Genomic DNA, 16,977 nt, shown 5'->3' with positions numbered 1-16,977 from the left:
CTTCACCAAAGTTTTTTTCTACCTATGAATTGGAATAGAAAAAAAAAACATGTGTATAGTACAATTTTACATGTGCTTACATTGCAACAGTGTGATTTATGTTACCATCTAATTTTCTCTATGGCAGACAGATGTCCCAAATAACTTATTTTCTTGCTTTTGCACAGTGTTATTTTAAAGGCGTGATTCAACATTTTGCTGGGATAATGATTTAAGAGAAAGCAGGTTTGAATGCTCGACTATTCAGTCATCATTTTGCATTAAAAAGTAACAGAACTAGGGTTTTACTTATCATAAATGTCTATACTTTCAGGCAATTTTACAAATATCCTTTTTTTTTTTTTTTGCCTTTATATGCCCCCTTTCCCACTTTTCAACTTTTGTCCTTAATTGATCTTTTCGTAAATGCTTTGCTGCTGCTATAATTTACAGATGTCCATTAGGTTAGTGAGAAATATCATTAACTTGTACCTTCCCATCTATAACCCAAGTATAAAATGTGAAGAAAGTATTAGCCCCTCAAATCATCATAGTCAACATTTCATGAGTTTCCAGTTACCGTCTCGAAAACTGAAATGCGGCAAATTTGAAGGAAAGGTCCACTTGAGACTAGACCTGCAACTTTGTTGTATATTCCTACACTGGCAATACAGAGAAAATCCTGGATAGGCTCGAGCGTTCTGAGCCATGATATTTTGGAAAAGTAATAGCTTTGACCTAGAGAGAAATCGGGACTTTTTTGTTCAGAGCAGCAATTTCCCAGCACTTGTCGAATGACACTTAGGTGAAGCAGATATTGATCTAGCAGAGGTTTCTCAGCAGCAGGGACAGCACCTGTGAGGATTCTCAAATTCTTAAGAATTCTTAATAATTCATCCTCTGTCTGCACATGCATAAATGTGATAGGGTGTGACTTCTCCAGGAGATGCAGTTGAACTAGAAAGTCATTGGAATTCAGTACCTCCAAATCTCACAAGGGCTGTTTTATAGGTAGCCTATATATATAGTTGGGTTTTTTTTCACCCAATTACAATTATTTTCAATTTATATCCCACCTGAAGCTGTAAATTTCAATTTTTATGATAAAAAAAAATATTTGGAGTAAAGGTAGTGTGATTCAGTATCATTTTACCCAACAGAGGGCGCCAAAAACAAACTTTAAAAACGAAGAGAGATGAGTCAACAACAGCTGCTTCACCCTAGTCCTCCACACACTGACAGAGATGCTTTTCTTGGCCTACATTTTAGAAGTGGTTTGTATTCATCTGCAGTATGTCATCGGGATATAATGTTTCCATATGCTCAATAAGGTGCTTTCAAACACAACTTGGCTCAACTTTTGCCATAACTCCTATAGACGATGGAGTAAGAAAACTGAACTTTGTTCTCCTCTCTGTTCTTTATGGAAAATTGTCAAATTTGTCAGTTTACGCCACATTGACGTGGTGTGCAATGGATGTGATGAATCCACATTATTGAGTTCTGGGTGGGTTAGGGTTCTGCCGGTGTGGGTGGCAAACAGTGTGCGCTGCCAGGATGGTTGGCACGGCCGGCTGGCCTGCAGAGCGAGGGCACTGTAGCGGATCTTAGCGTGTTCAGATGTCCTATCAAGCCGTCTGCATGTTTGTTTATCAGTCTTTTCATTTGTCAATTTGCTGTCTGTCTGGGAACAGAAGAAGGTCAGGGAAGACTGCCAAACCTCCAAAATGACCCTGTTGACCAATTAAGTGCGAGAGCTAAAACCCAGATCACAGATCAAAGATTACTGTGTTGCATCATGCTTTTCGCACAATGTCAGGCATACCTCCGTTAATTTAATATGAAAATTCATTCATCATTTATTCACTCTTATGTTGTTCCGAACCCATCTGAGCATGATTTTATTATTTTTTGTTTATTTATAATTTGCTGGTGCCTTGTTTCAATGCTATTAAAATGAATGCATGATTGAAGATTTTAAACTTAAAAAATGGCATAAAAGCACCATAAAATATTGTTAAAGTACTTCACTCATAATCTGAATTTCCAAATCTTCTGAAGCTATACAATAACTTGTGTTGTTAATTATTATTCACTGAAAAATCCAGAGAACTGTTAAAGGAATTATTCACACAAAAAAATACAATTCTGTCATCATTTACTTGCCTTCATGTTTTAAACCAAGACTTAATCTTCAAAACTGAACAAATGAAGAGAATTTTTTATGAAACCATGAGCGGTATCTGTCCCTCCTTTAAAAGTCCAGGTAACCAAAACTTCATTACCACTTCACCACAGATTCATCACAAAGGCATTATAAAACAAATGTGAGTTGAATGGTTTAATCCAAGTCTCATGACCAGTTACGATTGCTTTATATGATGAACAGGTTTAATTTAGGCTTTTATTTATATACCTGAAGAGCATCACTTATGGGAAACAGGTTTGTGTGTGCATCATGAGCAAGAAGTAATCTGATTGGTTTTCAGTCATATGTGCTTTATTATTGCATCTCTATCATTGTTTGGATGTAAGCAAATGTCTAAATTACACTTCAGTATAGAGACCAGTTCTCACTATTAACTAGTTGCTTATAAGCATGCTATTATTAAGGTATTGGCTATTTATTAGAATTTATAAAGCACATATTCTGCTTGACCATATTCTACAGCCCTAATAACTACATTTCACAAGTACCTTACTATTAAGCAAATTAGGAATTTATTGAGACAAAATTCATAGTTGATGGTTTGTTATTGGTGATAAAATGGATCCTAAAATAAAGTGTGACCATTAAACCCATTTCCCTAAACAATCCCTTTAACAAATGATTTGTAGGACAATCATTCAGATACGTTTTGCGAACTGTATCGACCAATTCATTAGAGATTTGAAACGTAAGATAGATTCATTCATTTATCAGAGTGAATACTGACTTCAATATCTATCTGTTTCTGTAACAGAGATCTTTTTAAAGTCTTGGACCACTTTAATTAATATTATTATAATTTTTTTGTGCCATTTCAGATATGAGTCATATGTGTTTTGATGACAGGAAGATGTAATGATGGAATTCTCATTCTTTTTTTAAAAAACCCACATAAATGTTAAGAGACATCCTTGATTTTCCCAGGGAGTTAATCTGAAGGAGCCCCTGAAGGCATGTTAATACCATGACAGATCTCGACAACACAAGGAAGCAGTCTGCCCTCCTGAGTCAGAAGCAATCCTCTTATAGGTCTTTTAATCTGGCCTGTGACCCACACCCCCTCACCACTTTAATGCATTTGTACGTGTGCCCTCCCGTCCCACCCACCAGTTACTCCCCATTCTGGGACTGCACGGAGGTCCATACTGTGCGTATGTCGACTAAGTTAGACATTCACACATCATTTATTCAGGCTAGCTCCGTAGTGGATTATTTCTCTCGGGTGTGTGGCCTAGACAGACGGCCAAAATGATCCGTCAAACACATCGTCCATTGTATGCAGCCGCACAGCGTATGTCTCAGAAAAAGGGACGCGCTCTGAATCAACCTAAATCTGAAACCTTTACTCATCCCTGTGATCTTGTTCACAAAGTGCATTACTTTGTGTTCCTCCAATGTAAATATCACGTTGGATCGTTCCAGAGGAATCGAGAGCCTGTTGATTTTGGCCCCGTGTCTGTGCAGCTCTGTGCTTGTTGTGATAGCTCTGATGCCATGAGAATTTTACAATGGCTCTGCTGTTTGTCTTCGCTGCTCCGTCTCCCTAAAGCTGATGACCCCGCAATGGCTAGATAGACTGCTTTAATCCAGAAAAGCTCACGTATTTGATGGTTGGCAGCAGAGAAGGCTCTTGCTTTCCTAGAGAATGCAATTGTCTCCTCGGAATGGACTGGCCTTATTCGCTGCTGTTAAGGTCCATAGTTCACGCTGTAGAACAGTGGCTATTGTAGAAAGGTCACTGTGGTGCACGCTCACTCACGCCAGGCACTACAGCCTGACAAAAGCTTCTTTGATTGAGTTTTAGTGGTGAGCTAGGTAATCTAAGAGGCTTCAGACCCTCTCTGAAGAGGTCAGGGTTTATCTTCTTTCGTGGAAAATCAAGAAGGAAAAATATTTTAATCTATTCGCGGCTAAGGAGGCATTGATGAGCTGCATGGTCTTGTTATTGGAAACTCTCATCTAGATATGACAATTTACTCTGAATTTGGATTCTGAATAAATGTAGAAAGAACATTAGTGGTGAATGGGGCATTGATGGTGGTTACTAGAATTACTGAGCAAAGTAGAAAAATGTCCTGCTCAAGTCTCTGATTCTTGTATATACGTATATGGAGTTGTAAGCTGGATTGTTTAAAAAAGTCATGTGATCTGTCATCATTTATGCCCCTAATAGAAATCGTACCGAAGTAATGTAATATGACAGAACATATCAAGAAGATATGCTAACTTTATTAAAAAGCAGTGTTAAATGTATTCATTCTATATCCATATTCTCTTCCTCTGGGCCTATGTGTGTGTGTGTGTGTGTGCATATAATAAACCACATCTCTTTAGCAGACTCACCCTTCTCTCTGGGTTCTGCTGAACCTGTTGCACCTTGGTTCCCCACTGCTGTGCTGACAGCCTCCTTGCCTCTTTGAATCTCCCCAGCCGTTTTCTGTAACCCTGACCTCTCTTAGGGAGTTTATGGCCATTTTAGTGTCCAATATGTTTCCATTCCTTGGATGAACAACTTCCTTCCAATCCCCTTGGCTCTTGGCTCCCTCCTCTCATTTTGTCTCCTCTGCTATGCCTCTTGACTCATGGTCCATCCCCCCCGATCAAATCTCTGCTCACAGGTTAACTGTGAGCATTAAATAAGGTGAACATTAAATATTGATTTGAGTTAATAGAATAGTTTTTTTTTTTTATCTTAATTAAAAATAAATCTGAATTCCAAGATTCAAAGAAAGGTTTTTCATTGTTCCACGCCTCTGATTTCTGAGTTTGCATCTCAAACTATTTTTTTTTTTTTTTTTTTTTTACTAGATTTTTTTTCTGCCGGAAAAACAAAAAAGGCAATTTTAACTTTTTATCTCATAATTTGGACTTCATTGTGTCGGAACTGTAAGATATAAACTTAGATCACTGTGTAATAATAGGAACAATAGGTTCATACTGAGGGTTTGCACTCATTCAACTCCTTTTTATTGTTTCACATCCTTTCTGTATCTGTTCAAAAATTCATATTTTGTTTCATTCAGCTGCTATCTTACAAGCACTCATTTTGAGTGTAGCATTGATTGAATGTTTGCAAAGCTGTTCTGTATCCTATACTCTACAAGCAGTATTTCTGTTGCACTGCAAGTGATTTGTATTATAATGATAGGATTCCCAATTGCCCTGAGATATGAAACTTTGAAGAGTTTTGGCACGTCAGCCAGCCTTGTGTTACTGAGTATGAGAGCTTTTGCACATAACCTCCAGGTGGATGGGACTCTTTGATTTGTTCAGAATGGTAAATGAAGTGCATCAACGATTCAGATTACAGATGTCCAATCAGAAAGCAAGTGTTGCCTTTGTGGGCGCTTGCACGATTTAGTTCAATAGAGAGACAAAACAGTGTCTCTATTGTATTACAGCTTCATGCGGCACGATATAATCGCCCACAATTCCTGTCCACTCACTCTCCTGCTGTCATGCCATTCAAGTGGGAGAAATTAATTGTTGTAAACTCTTTAATTAAATCTTTCTGTTTCAGCCTTTCTATTCATTTCCTCGTTTCTCTCAGGATTTGTGTCAAATGTTGTCCTGACACAGATTTTCTTATGACAGTGGCCTATTTATTGCCTTTAATTGATGAACAAAGATGCGATATACAGATACAGTTTCACTGAACGTGGAATTTTTAATTGTTGCTCTTGAAAAGTACTCCGACGTTCTCTGGAAGCTCAGCTCATGGGTACAACATCATAGGGTGCTTTTGGAGGGGACTATGTTTAGACCAGTGATTCTTAAACCACAAGATGATAATTATTTAAAAGAAAATGTATTGAAATGCTAAAATTACAATGCCAAATAAGCTAGAAGTTAAATAAGTTAATAGCATCAATAAAACATGTATTTTGTTTTAACAAAGGAACAGTGCTTTAAAGCATTCATTTCATTTTTTGTTATTCATGGCTATTCAGTTTTATTTTACAGTTCTAGTTTCTTATAATGGGGGCTTTTGATCATTGACTTTGAGAACCACTGATGTAGTAATACCATTCTTGATGTAATACTGAAATGTAGTTTAATGAAACATTGTGGTTAGGTGCAGTACTTACGATTTATTCAAATTGAATGTAATTAGATTGCAAATGCACGTAAAGAGAAAATTCAGTCCCTTGGTACACTTAGTCTTTCAGCAGCTGTGGTGTTGCTTGTATTTCCAATGTTTCAGTGTCAGCACTACTGATATTGACTTTTAATAGCTAGCGTCTGTCTAAGAGGGGTCAAAGTCAACATCACACTGACTGTTTGGACGGAAAGGTTTTTTAAGCCCGACACCTCTTTTATGCAACATTACCAACTCTCTTGCTCTCTAACTGTCTTCCTCTTGTCCTCTTACAAAAATACTGGAAAACCAAATAATAGCATATTATTAATAATGACCCATGAGTGACTCTGAAACCACTTACAATCCAATACAACTGTTCTATATTAATTTTTATGTTGTTTTGGTTTTACAGAAATAGAAGAGAAGAAAATGAACTTCGTATGACATAATACTGACTTCCAGACCAAACCATTTGGATTTGATACAAGCCCTCAGTGTTATTCTCCAGGAGGACACTGGGATGCCAAGAAGTGAAGGACAGACTGAAGCCGCATTTAATCTCTTAACTGTTGATGTCACTCACAACATGATCCAGTCTTGGACAAAAAGACCCTGCCTGCGCCTTTAGGTAAGTTTTGGTTGAGAACACAATGTTGTTCAAAGGTGTAAATAGGTAATCCCTTCAATACTGTGGCGACTGATTATATCTAAACAGAAAAATAGCCTTAATATGGATTTGGATTTATAGACTCAGTTGTCCAATAAAAGGCAAAAATGTCAGCCACATAGGGCAAGAGGGATAACTCACACAATATTGCATTCCCACAGACAATGGGAAAAAATATCAACCATCACTATTAAAGGAATAGTTCACCAATAAAAAACTACGGTTAAAGTAAAAAAAAAAAAATTAAGATAAAGATAAATTGTCTTAATGATGGATAGGTTTCTAACAAACACACAGCTATGTGGATTATTGTGATGTTTTTTTATGGCTGCTTGGATTCTCATTCTGACGGCACCCATTCACTGCAGAGGATCCATAGGTGAGCAAGAGTTTTAATACTAAATTTCTCCAAATTGGTAACGATAAAGAAACAAACATGTCTACATCTTGGCCTGAGTGGGGAAATAATTTTAGGGTATTCTCTAGTTTGTAAGAAAAACATAAGCGAAGGCACTACTGGTGCTTTTAAGACCCCAAAAACCATTATGTTGAGCTGAAAAACCTTTAACTTTTCTAATCTCCAAAGAACTGTATAGCAACTCCAGACTGCAAAAACCCACCCGGGAACCTTTATTTTTTAAAAGTGTATCGCTGACCTACAGTTAAGAATATGTGGCAACACGTCACCACCTTACAGATACAATTAACTCTTCATCTTTTTAGGGTAAAAAATACACATTTACTGACTCTCAAACTCCAACTTTCAGCCTGATACAGCTGTCTTGTCCAGAGATGTGTTTGGCCTTGTACCAACACTCCTAACTAGCCATTTCTCTCAAGCTGGGAGGCTTTAGCATTACAGCCAAAAGGTGTTATGGATGGATCTCTTGATTCCTGCTTTTGGCAGAGCAGAGTATATTTGCCTACGTCCCATGAACAGCTGTAGGATAAAGAACTCACTATTAAAAACATTGAAACTGGGTGGAATTCCCATTTACGTAGTTCATTTGGTAACAAGATTTTATATCGGCACAGGCATGACTAATGCTACACGCCCATTGTTATTGCAAAGTTCTTAAAGCAAATTTATTTTCCATTTGAAATTAGTATACTATACTGTAATGCATTCATTTATTTTTACAATAAAAAAAACACTTCAAAAGCAGAATGGATTTGTGCAGTAATGCATGCAGTAACATGCAAAGCAGTGCATTTATATTGCCTGATGTGGTTTGCATTGTATATTATGAACACCTTTTTAATACTTTATATACAGGTTTCAGGTATTAGCATTTATGCAATACCAATGATAGCAACATATTATTGTAGAAACCAGAGAGACATGTTATAGCAGGCCAAGTAGCAATGATAACAGAAGCATGTCATCTTAGAATGAGATAGCAATATTTCAAATATGTACTCCAGTATCCCCACGAGGCTTGGAAAATGAATGGATATCAGTCCCACGAGGACAAGCGGCTTGAAAAATGGATGGATATATATTTGGGTTCTTGGGGATACTGGAGCATAATAAACATGTGTGTGTTTGTATGGATGGATGTCTAACTGCATCAGTTTTAACTGAGGTTAAACATAGAATTTATTACATGTATTAAAGATCCTCATGACATTAGCAAGGCCTATGGTTGAACCCGCCACGTTTGCTCCCTCAGTGCATCAATTGTTTCCTCTTTACACAAGAGCAGGCCAGTTCTCATGATGAGAAAAACAGAGACCCAGAGCAGCAGAAGAGCAGGAGAGAACATGATGAGTTTCACACACTGAACAGTTAATGAAGTAACATTTTTTGTTGTTGTTTTTTTTTAGTTTGTTTGTTTTTTAGAAGGCTGTTGAATCTTTAATATCATGTGTATTCTTCAGTTAATTGGGAAGTGTTACACGTAATGTATAATTTTATAATGGCATGCATTTTTTAAAATTCAAACTGATAATTAAAAAAGCACCCAATCTTAGATTGTTAGCATGTTAGAAGGATTTCAGTGTTTTTTTTTTTTTTATCATTTGGGATGAAAAATATTTTGCTGCTGACCCACAGAGATTTACCCATCTCTATAGGGATGAGACATTAAACCAGTTAATATCAAATCTGGCCAGACATTCAGGCTGTCTTATCACACAGACTGCTATTTATAGTTTGGCTGACCCAGGTTCATGTTTGTAGTGATGCTCTGCTGTCAGTTTTGTTGGGACATAAACAAGGGCTTCACACTGTGATCGACAGTCTCTGATATTCTCCTTTTCATTTGCTTTGTTCCAGGAAAAGTGAACCTGCGACCTCCAGGTGTCAGGCATGCCAGTCTGTGGAGTAAAGAGCTGTTCATTAGTTGAATTGCCATTTGATGCCCAAGTGTCTACCACAACATCCTACAGTAACTGACAAACTATGTCTTTACATACACCCTTTCTCTCTCAAAATCTGTTCTTTTTCGAGTCCAAGTATTATTCTGAAAGACTTTGTTCCAGTCCAGATTTGATGAATGTTAAACATGATATCATACTTTGTGCACCAACTGTTTTAGGAAAAACAATGCTTTTTATTAAAGTCACATTCATTTTCCTGCAGCTGTACTAGAAAAATTGTATTTTTTGAGGTGACTTGGGTGAGATCTAAAGCTAAATTAACTCTGAATAGTCCAACGCATGGGTTGAGGTATGGTATGGTGCAAAAAACCCTTCATGGAACTTATTTAAGCCATATGTGTTACATAGATCTGAACTTACTCACCCTTTGAAAGTCATGCCACGTCTGGAGGATACACTCAGTGCCCTCAATGACCTGCACTTGTGGAGATTCTTGATTTTGTTGCTTCCTTTAGCCCAGCATGCATCTGTAAAATATATATTAGATAATGATTTTTAACATTTTATTACATAAACCTTAAATTCTAATGTTCATTTATGTTAGAGAAGTCTGACTATGTATGAATCTGGAAAAGCACAAATAGAAAGTGAAAAGTTTTGTTTTAATTCAAACCATTACTTGAACTAGTTATTGTTGCAAGAATTCATGTTGTAGCTGTAATTTGCTGTGTTTAATTTCTATTTGTTTATTAAAGCAATAAATGTAAATCGTTGAGAATGTACTCATCTTCAGACCATGCGAGATGAGTTGAGTTTTCTATTCATTGGAACAGATTTAGAGAGATTTGCAGTAAATGGGTGCCATCAGAATGAGACATCACAATAATCCACATTGATTGCACACGACTCCAGTCCACCAATCTTGTGCAGTGAAAAGCTGCATGTCTGTAATAAACAAATCCATTTTAAGGTGTTTTTAACTTCAAACTAGCTAAAATACAAGTTCTTGATCCATAATATTTATCCATTAAAAATAGTGTCCGTTAAGTTCTTGTCTGAATTAGGAGAGAAATATACACAGATCAAGCACTGTTTACAAGTAAAAGCAGTCAGGAACAGTTATAAACCGATAAGTCTGTGTATTATGTGAGAGGACAACAGATGATGTACTTGTTTCACTGGAGGAAGTATTTATAATCATATTGATTATGGACTTGATTTTGGCCAGAAACAACAGTTTGAAGTGAAAATGCCTTGATTCTGGATTCATACAAATGTACAGTGTTTTGCTTCATGACACATTAATTGTCAGGCTGAAGCTGTGTGGATCACTTGTGGATTATTGTGATGTTTTTATCAGCTGTCTGGACTCTCATTCTGACGGCACCCATTCACATTGGTGAGCAAGTGATGAGATCATCTCCAAATCTTTTCTTATAGAGAAACAAACTCATCTTCATCTTTGCTAGCCATGTGATGGCTCTTTGTTAATACAGTATCATCTACATTTATTTATGTGCTGCACCTTTTCTTTTCTTTTCTTTTCTTTTCTTTTCTTTTCTTTTCTTTTCTTTTCTTTTCTGTTTCTTAATTTCCCTTGGTCAAACTGGAACAACGTAGCCCTCAGCCCTTCATTAACCAGAACTTCATGTTAATTTCTTTTCAGTGTGGATTAAATGGGAAAAAAAGGACATGAGAATGTGGGTTGATGTGGGGGGGTAAATACAATTCACTACCTTCCAAACTTTCAGGCGGCTTGTTTTTCTATAACAGCTAAACCAGGAAAGGACATTCTGTTCATTGTCACGCAGGCTCTGCCCACACGGACAAAGCCTTTTGTACACAATCAATGTTTTTTGGTGTTAATGAAGGCCTTTATAGAAAAGAAAGGACCCTGAATCACGGGTTCTGTTTATATTTTACCCGTCATCAAGTCAATGATAATGAGAGGAGAGGAGAGTTATATTTCTATGGATGGATAATCCATAAACCTGGCATGAGTGCAGACTGTCTGGATCGCAGAGGAAGATCTGATGTCTGGCTGGAGGCAAAGGGGAGACATTGTTCTGGTTTAGGTGCCAACGCCAGCTCATTACTATAGCACGCTAGCTCATAGGTTCAGGGGTTGTATGAGAGGTGGAGGATCATCTTGATTACTGAGAGATTAATGTAACCGATCAATGATTTCTTGGAAATCGTTGGGGGTGGAGGGGGTAGATCTCTGTCGCATGCATGCTGCGAAAAAATGAAGGGAAAAGTCAAATGTTTCGTAATTGCTCGGATCCTATTTCTTCAGTGGCGGTCATTTTCTTGAGCTGTTTCTTATTATTATGTAAGGTTATGATCTTCTTTGTTTTGGTACGGTGCACTTTCCTCTCTGCCAAAGTGGTTTTGAAAGTTATGTAAGGCTAGTTACAGTTAAGCGTGTCATGTTAAAGTGTCTCCTGTGGTTTCATATAGTACTGTAGCTAACGTTGCTTGCATGCATGCTTTCTCCTCTATTCGTGGTGAAACACTAAGACTTGACACTTGGAAGCACCGTCTGTCCTCCGTTTCACCGTTTGGAGTAGGTACAAAATCAATGAAGCGTTACTATTAAAGTTCTTGTGGAATAAAACCATGTTTTTATTGCTCACAATTGGGGTTCATGATGCTGTTACATAACGAATGCTGTGATAATTTATGTGATGGTCTTTAAAAGCATATGGTTTTTAGTAATTCTATGGACTCCTGATAACACAAACTTGAATGGCGGACAATGTCAGCTCCTCCCACTCAACACATTTTTGTGGGCCTTTTTTGTAACTGAGTCCGTGTTGGTGCGGTGAGACTTTATGTTTGCTCAGTACACAGCATGCAGCGAACACTCCTGTTAAACTTAAATCTTTTCACAGAAACCAATGAATTCCTGCGAAATAGCTGTTCGTGGAAAGCTCAGATTATTTTGATGCATTAAGGGCTTGAAAACAAGTCTAGACAGACACTGATCTGAATTGGGTGCGGGGTCATGGTGCAGCACTGTGGAAACTGTTCAGAACGTGTGGACTAGCATCGTGGCGGTGAGTTTTGCAGGGCAAGCATCACTATTAATGTTGCTTATATTCAAGGTATTAAACTTCACTGCATAACTCATCCTGCACCATTCGTGCTACGGTCCTGAATGACACCTCATATCACACAACTTGTCAAGAAGAGGTGTGCTGGTACTCTTCTAAGATATAAGGCAAAATTCTCATGACAGCTGATAAGGTGAAAAACCCATAAACTTACATTGAAGGAGATAATGCCCTAAAAAGCACCCAGAACATTAAAGAATCGCATAGCAACAAACTGTAAATAACACAAAAATAAAACGTGAAATTCTAAATATTTGTATAAATATCCAAATCACTCATTCAACACTGTCCAACAAAGCCATTTCACAATTTTTGTGGTAATTCAGTGCTTGAATTGGTACAGTCTAAAATATAGTAAAGTCTGTTTTACCAAAGCTAAAAATTTGTATTTTTAATATTTTCTTACGGCCATACCACCCTTAGCGCATCAGATTAAAGAAATAGTTCACCTCTAAATGAAAATCGGATGAAAATTCACTCACCTTTAGGCCGTCTAAGATGTAGATGAGTTTGTTTCTTCATCAGAACAGATTTGGAGAAATTTAGCTCATCCTCTGCAGTGAATGGGTGCCGTCAGAATGAGATTTCAAACAGCTGATAAAAACATCAAAATAATTCACAAGGAATCCACATCAGTTAATGTCTGGTGAAGTGAAAAGCTGGCTGCTTATAAGAAACAAATCCATTATTAAAGAGTTTTAACCTTAAAACCATTGCTTCTAGCTAAAATATGAATCAATAATCCCTGATAGACATGTTGTTTTGTAGACTGGTTTTCTTATTGACACTGTACTGTGATTGAAAGTGAAAGTGAAGTGACGTGTGGCCAAGTATGCTGACCCATACTCAGAATTTGTGCTCTGCATTTAACCCATCCAAGTGCACACACACACACACACACACACACACCCTGAGCAGTTCCATATAGCTTTTACTATTACAGTTTTCAACTTTGGATATAAAAATAAATATAAAAAAGCTGATTAAAATATTGATGGATTTATGGATTTAGAAAAGTGAAAATATATGAATTTATGGAAATTGTTATTTATTTTGGACTAAAATACTTTCCTCAATTCAGGAATCTGTCATGGCATTAAAAAAAAAAAAAAAAAGTCCTGTTGGGCACACTATTTGTTTTTATTTTAGCTATGACTCAAAGACCGCAGAATAAAAACATTGTGTAATTTATGCCCACTAACACAAATCAGAAAGCCATTTATTCCACTTGTTTATAGAAACATAATTGTACAAAGTTTTTGTAAATAAATATCCCACGAAAAACACGGTACATCCAGGAATTCTGCATCTTCAACCCTTGAGGTGATTGAGTTCAGATTGGTGTGGTGAAAGGAGATTCATTTTCTTACTCTTTCTTTGCGCTCTCTAAAGAATTTCCTTTTAATTTGCCTTTTGATTTTTTCACAGTCCTGCAGTTCAGTCTAAAAACGGCACAGCATACAAATCTGCAGATTATTATGATTTCTTTGTAATAAGCATACTTTTTTTTGGCCTGTATGTACACTACATGCTCACCAAGGCTGCATTTATTACTACTACTACAAATAATAATGTAAAATATTACCATTTGAAAGAATAGTTTTTCATCAAATTATAACTTAAAATGAAATGTATTCCTGTGATGGTAAAGCTGAGTTTTCAGCTGTCATTCCTGCAGTCTTCAGTGTCACATGATTCTTCACAAATCATGCCGATTTGCTGCTCAAAAAACATTTCTCATTATTATTATAAAATTTTGAAAGAAGTTGTGCTGCTTAATAGTTTTGTGTAAAGTGTGGCACTTTTTTTTTTCAGGATTTTTTTAACGTATAGAAAGCATTAGAATAACATCCTGCACCTGGTTTAATATTACACATTGTAAACTTGTGCATATGGATTGCATATGGCTAAATGTTGAATCATAAGTGCTGGACCTGGTAACACGTTTAACAATAGAGCGGTTGTACAAAAGCCATTATTCTCAAGCAGCACTCTGTGTTGGAGTTTTTGTGTGATACTGGATTTGTAATGGACAAAGATGACATGCATATACATCAGTTATGATAGCAAGGGCTTTACAGGCTGTATGTTTCATTTTTTATGATTATGTGGTGACTAGACAGTGTTTATTCTCGGTGGAAAGAAGGCCCAGATGCATTTTGTTTTTTCTCATAGAGACACTATTCCACCCCCAGCCGTCTCTCCACCCTGTGCATTCCACCCCCCTCAAAGGCAGCCAAAATACAGGAAACAGTTCAAACTGTTTATACATGAGACTATGCAAACGTTACTCAAAGACAGCAGGGTTCCCGGGAATTTTCATTTTCCATTTCAGACCTATATAAAAGCCTATATTTCTCTGCATGTGTTTGGTGTTTCCTTTCAGTGAATATAACTTGCGGTCAGACATTTTAACTCAAACAAAAATTAGGCTAGCTCACAAAAAAAAAAAAAAAAAAAAAGAGACAAACTTTCAAACCTATTTGACTTTTATTCCCCCCTGTATATCACAAAAAGAAGACATTTGGCAGAATGTCTGTGCTGCTGATTTTCATGAAATTCCAAGCTTAAAACACACACACACACACACACACACGCACACACACACACACACACAAAACAAGCATAACATGACATTGGTCCAAATGATCCATGCGTTATATTTGAAGACTTTTGAACATATAGATGACATATGACTGATTTGGTTAGAAATAGAATGATATTTAAGTCAATTGCTCATAGTCTTATCTTTGCCGTAGCTCTCAAATTTCATTGGTGCAATGTGTATACACATACTTTCATATTTAGAGAGTCATGGATGGTTACAAGACACACAAGGATCAGTGACAATTTGCATCTTTGACAACAAGCTTATAGGGTGAAATGTTTTGCCATATTTGAATGCACAAGTGCACAAAGATCACATCGAATAAATTATTTTACATTGACTTTATTTTTGGTCAAAGACAAATTATCATTTTTTTTTTCTGTGATCAGTTTACACATTGATTAAATGCAAATTACTGCCCCATGTAGTACTGAATTACTCAACAATTTGTGTTTTTCAGTCTCATGCATGGTTCCATTTACGGAGCTTCCGAATCATTTCAATGTGCTTACCAGCAAAACATCTGCAGAAACATTCCTGCACCTGCCAAACTTGCAATTAATCATTTCCAAGATAGTGACTTGGATTTTAATCAGGAAAATATAACGTGTCTGAAACAGACAGAGGGAAGTAATGATTGTAATCATCTCTCCCGTGCAGTATTTCTCCCAGGTCCGTTAATGAGGCCTGGATAAGAAAAGTGGGATATCAGACAGCTCCTAAACATCATTAGTTAGGGATTCAGTATCATTAGTAAGAGATTCTGTCTCATTTCATAAAGAAATGCATTGAGACAAAAAGCAGCCACAGCTTTAGCTTTCTTTCCATTCTCTCTAAATCCTAATCAGTCTTTCTCTTGCTCATGCATGAGTATCATTTTGTCTTTTATTCCATCTAGAGAGATACAATAAAGCTGTATGGAACGTGCTTTGCAAGTCTAAATTTCCAATGTATAATTTTGGGGAATTCCATGTTTCATGGTTTGTAGTTTGTGCATTCAAAGAAATTTAGAGATGTTTTCTGCAAATTATTTTTTTATTATTTTTTTATCTGGAGACTGAAAAGTTTCACGCCTCAGTGCCCTCAGTGTGAAGAGATGGATCTCATAATCATACAGTCACAGCTTGAAAGGTTTCAAAAATGCAAAAGATGCTGGAAAACTGAAGATTTTGTGGGACGTAATGGGTACGTAAAGATTTTTCTGAAGAACAGTGCTCAGTTTAACTATTCAGAACAAACTCATGAACAACTTTCAATAAAGAAAAGTAACAGTAGTTGATCATTCAGGTAACCAGGCCCAGTATAAAGAACTGCATGACAAAGAGTTTTTTCCCCCACAGAACAAAGTCATACAGATTTGGAATAGCACGAGGATGAGTAAATTATGACAAAATCTATCATTTAAAATGGTGAAATAGTCTTTAAAGCTCAACAATGGTTCAATTAGGATAAATGGACATACTGTATACACACGTCAGTAAAATAATTGCAGCAGGCTAATCTCTTTAAAGTTGTTTGCAGAAAAAAAGTCAATTTTGCTGATTAATTTACGTCAGTGCTACAGAGATTATGGAGATTTAAAGTATTAATCCAATCATCCTCAATCCTGTTATTTTTTACTTTTGAATAATGACACAATTAGCTTAAGTACTAATACAGCTAATGTGCAAGTGGTACGTAAAACCAATGATAAAATCAGCCAGGATGCCAGAAAATGTGTTTATTTCATTTTTTTGTACGTCACTGACCTTTCAAAGTAATGAATATTAAGCATACTGGCTTTGTCGACAGGTGCTGGTTGCGAATCCCCCTGGAGTAGAATCGACAGTTCTCACAGGAAACTGATCACTACGCCAGGTAAAGTTTACAACGGTAAAATATTTTTTTGAGTTATGGACTGTTTCTAAGAAGATCCCAGAACACCTTTCCAGTGCATTTTCCCTTGATAATGGTGAGAGCCATGCAGAAACAATCTAGTGTTACACACCATGACTC

At 36.7% G+C, this 16,977-nt stretch overlaps 1 long non-coding RNA gene across 1 annotated transcript; it reads left to right on the top strand.

The window, feature by feature from the left end:
• The first annotated feature begins 2,930 nt into the window (after window positions 1–2,930).
• Window positions 2,931–9,519, top strand: LOC127975968 (uncharacterized). The gene is made up of 2 exons (XR_008157708.1): window positions 2,931–6,897; window positions 9,215–9,519. It is a non-coding gene; the product is annotated as an uncharacterized LOC127975968 (long non-coding RNA).
• The last annotated feature ends 7,458 nt before the right edge of the window (window positions 9,520–16,977 follow it).

This window comes from Carassius gibelio, chromosome B17, assembly GCF_023724105.1.
Source record: "Carassius gibelio isolate Cgi1373 ecotype wild population from Czech Republic chromosome B17, carGib1.2-hapl.c, whole genome shotgun sequence".
In the NCBI taxonomy this organism is placed as follows: Eukaryota; Metazoa; Chordata; class Actinopteri; order Cypriniformes; family Cyprinidae; genus Carassius; species Carassius gibelio.
Note: the sequence above shows the minus strand (reverse complement) of the source record. Positions and strands in the feature narration are given on the sequence as shown.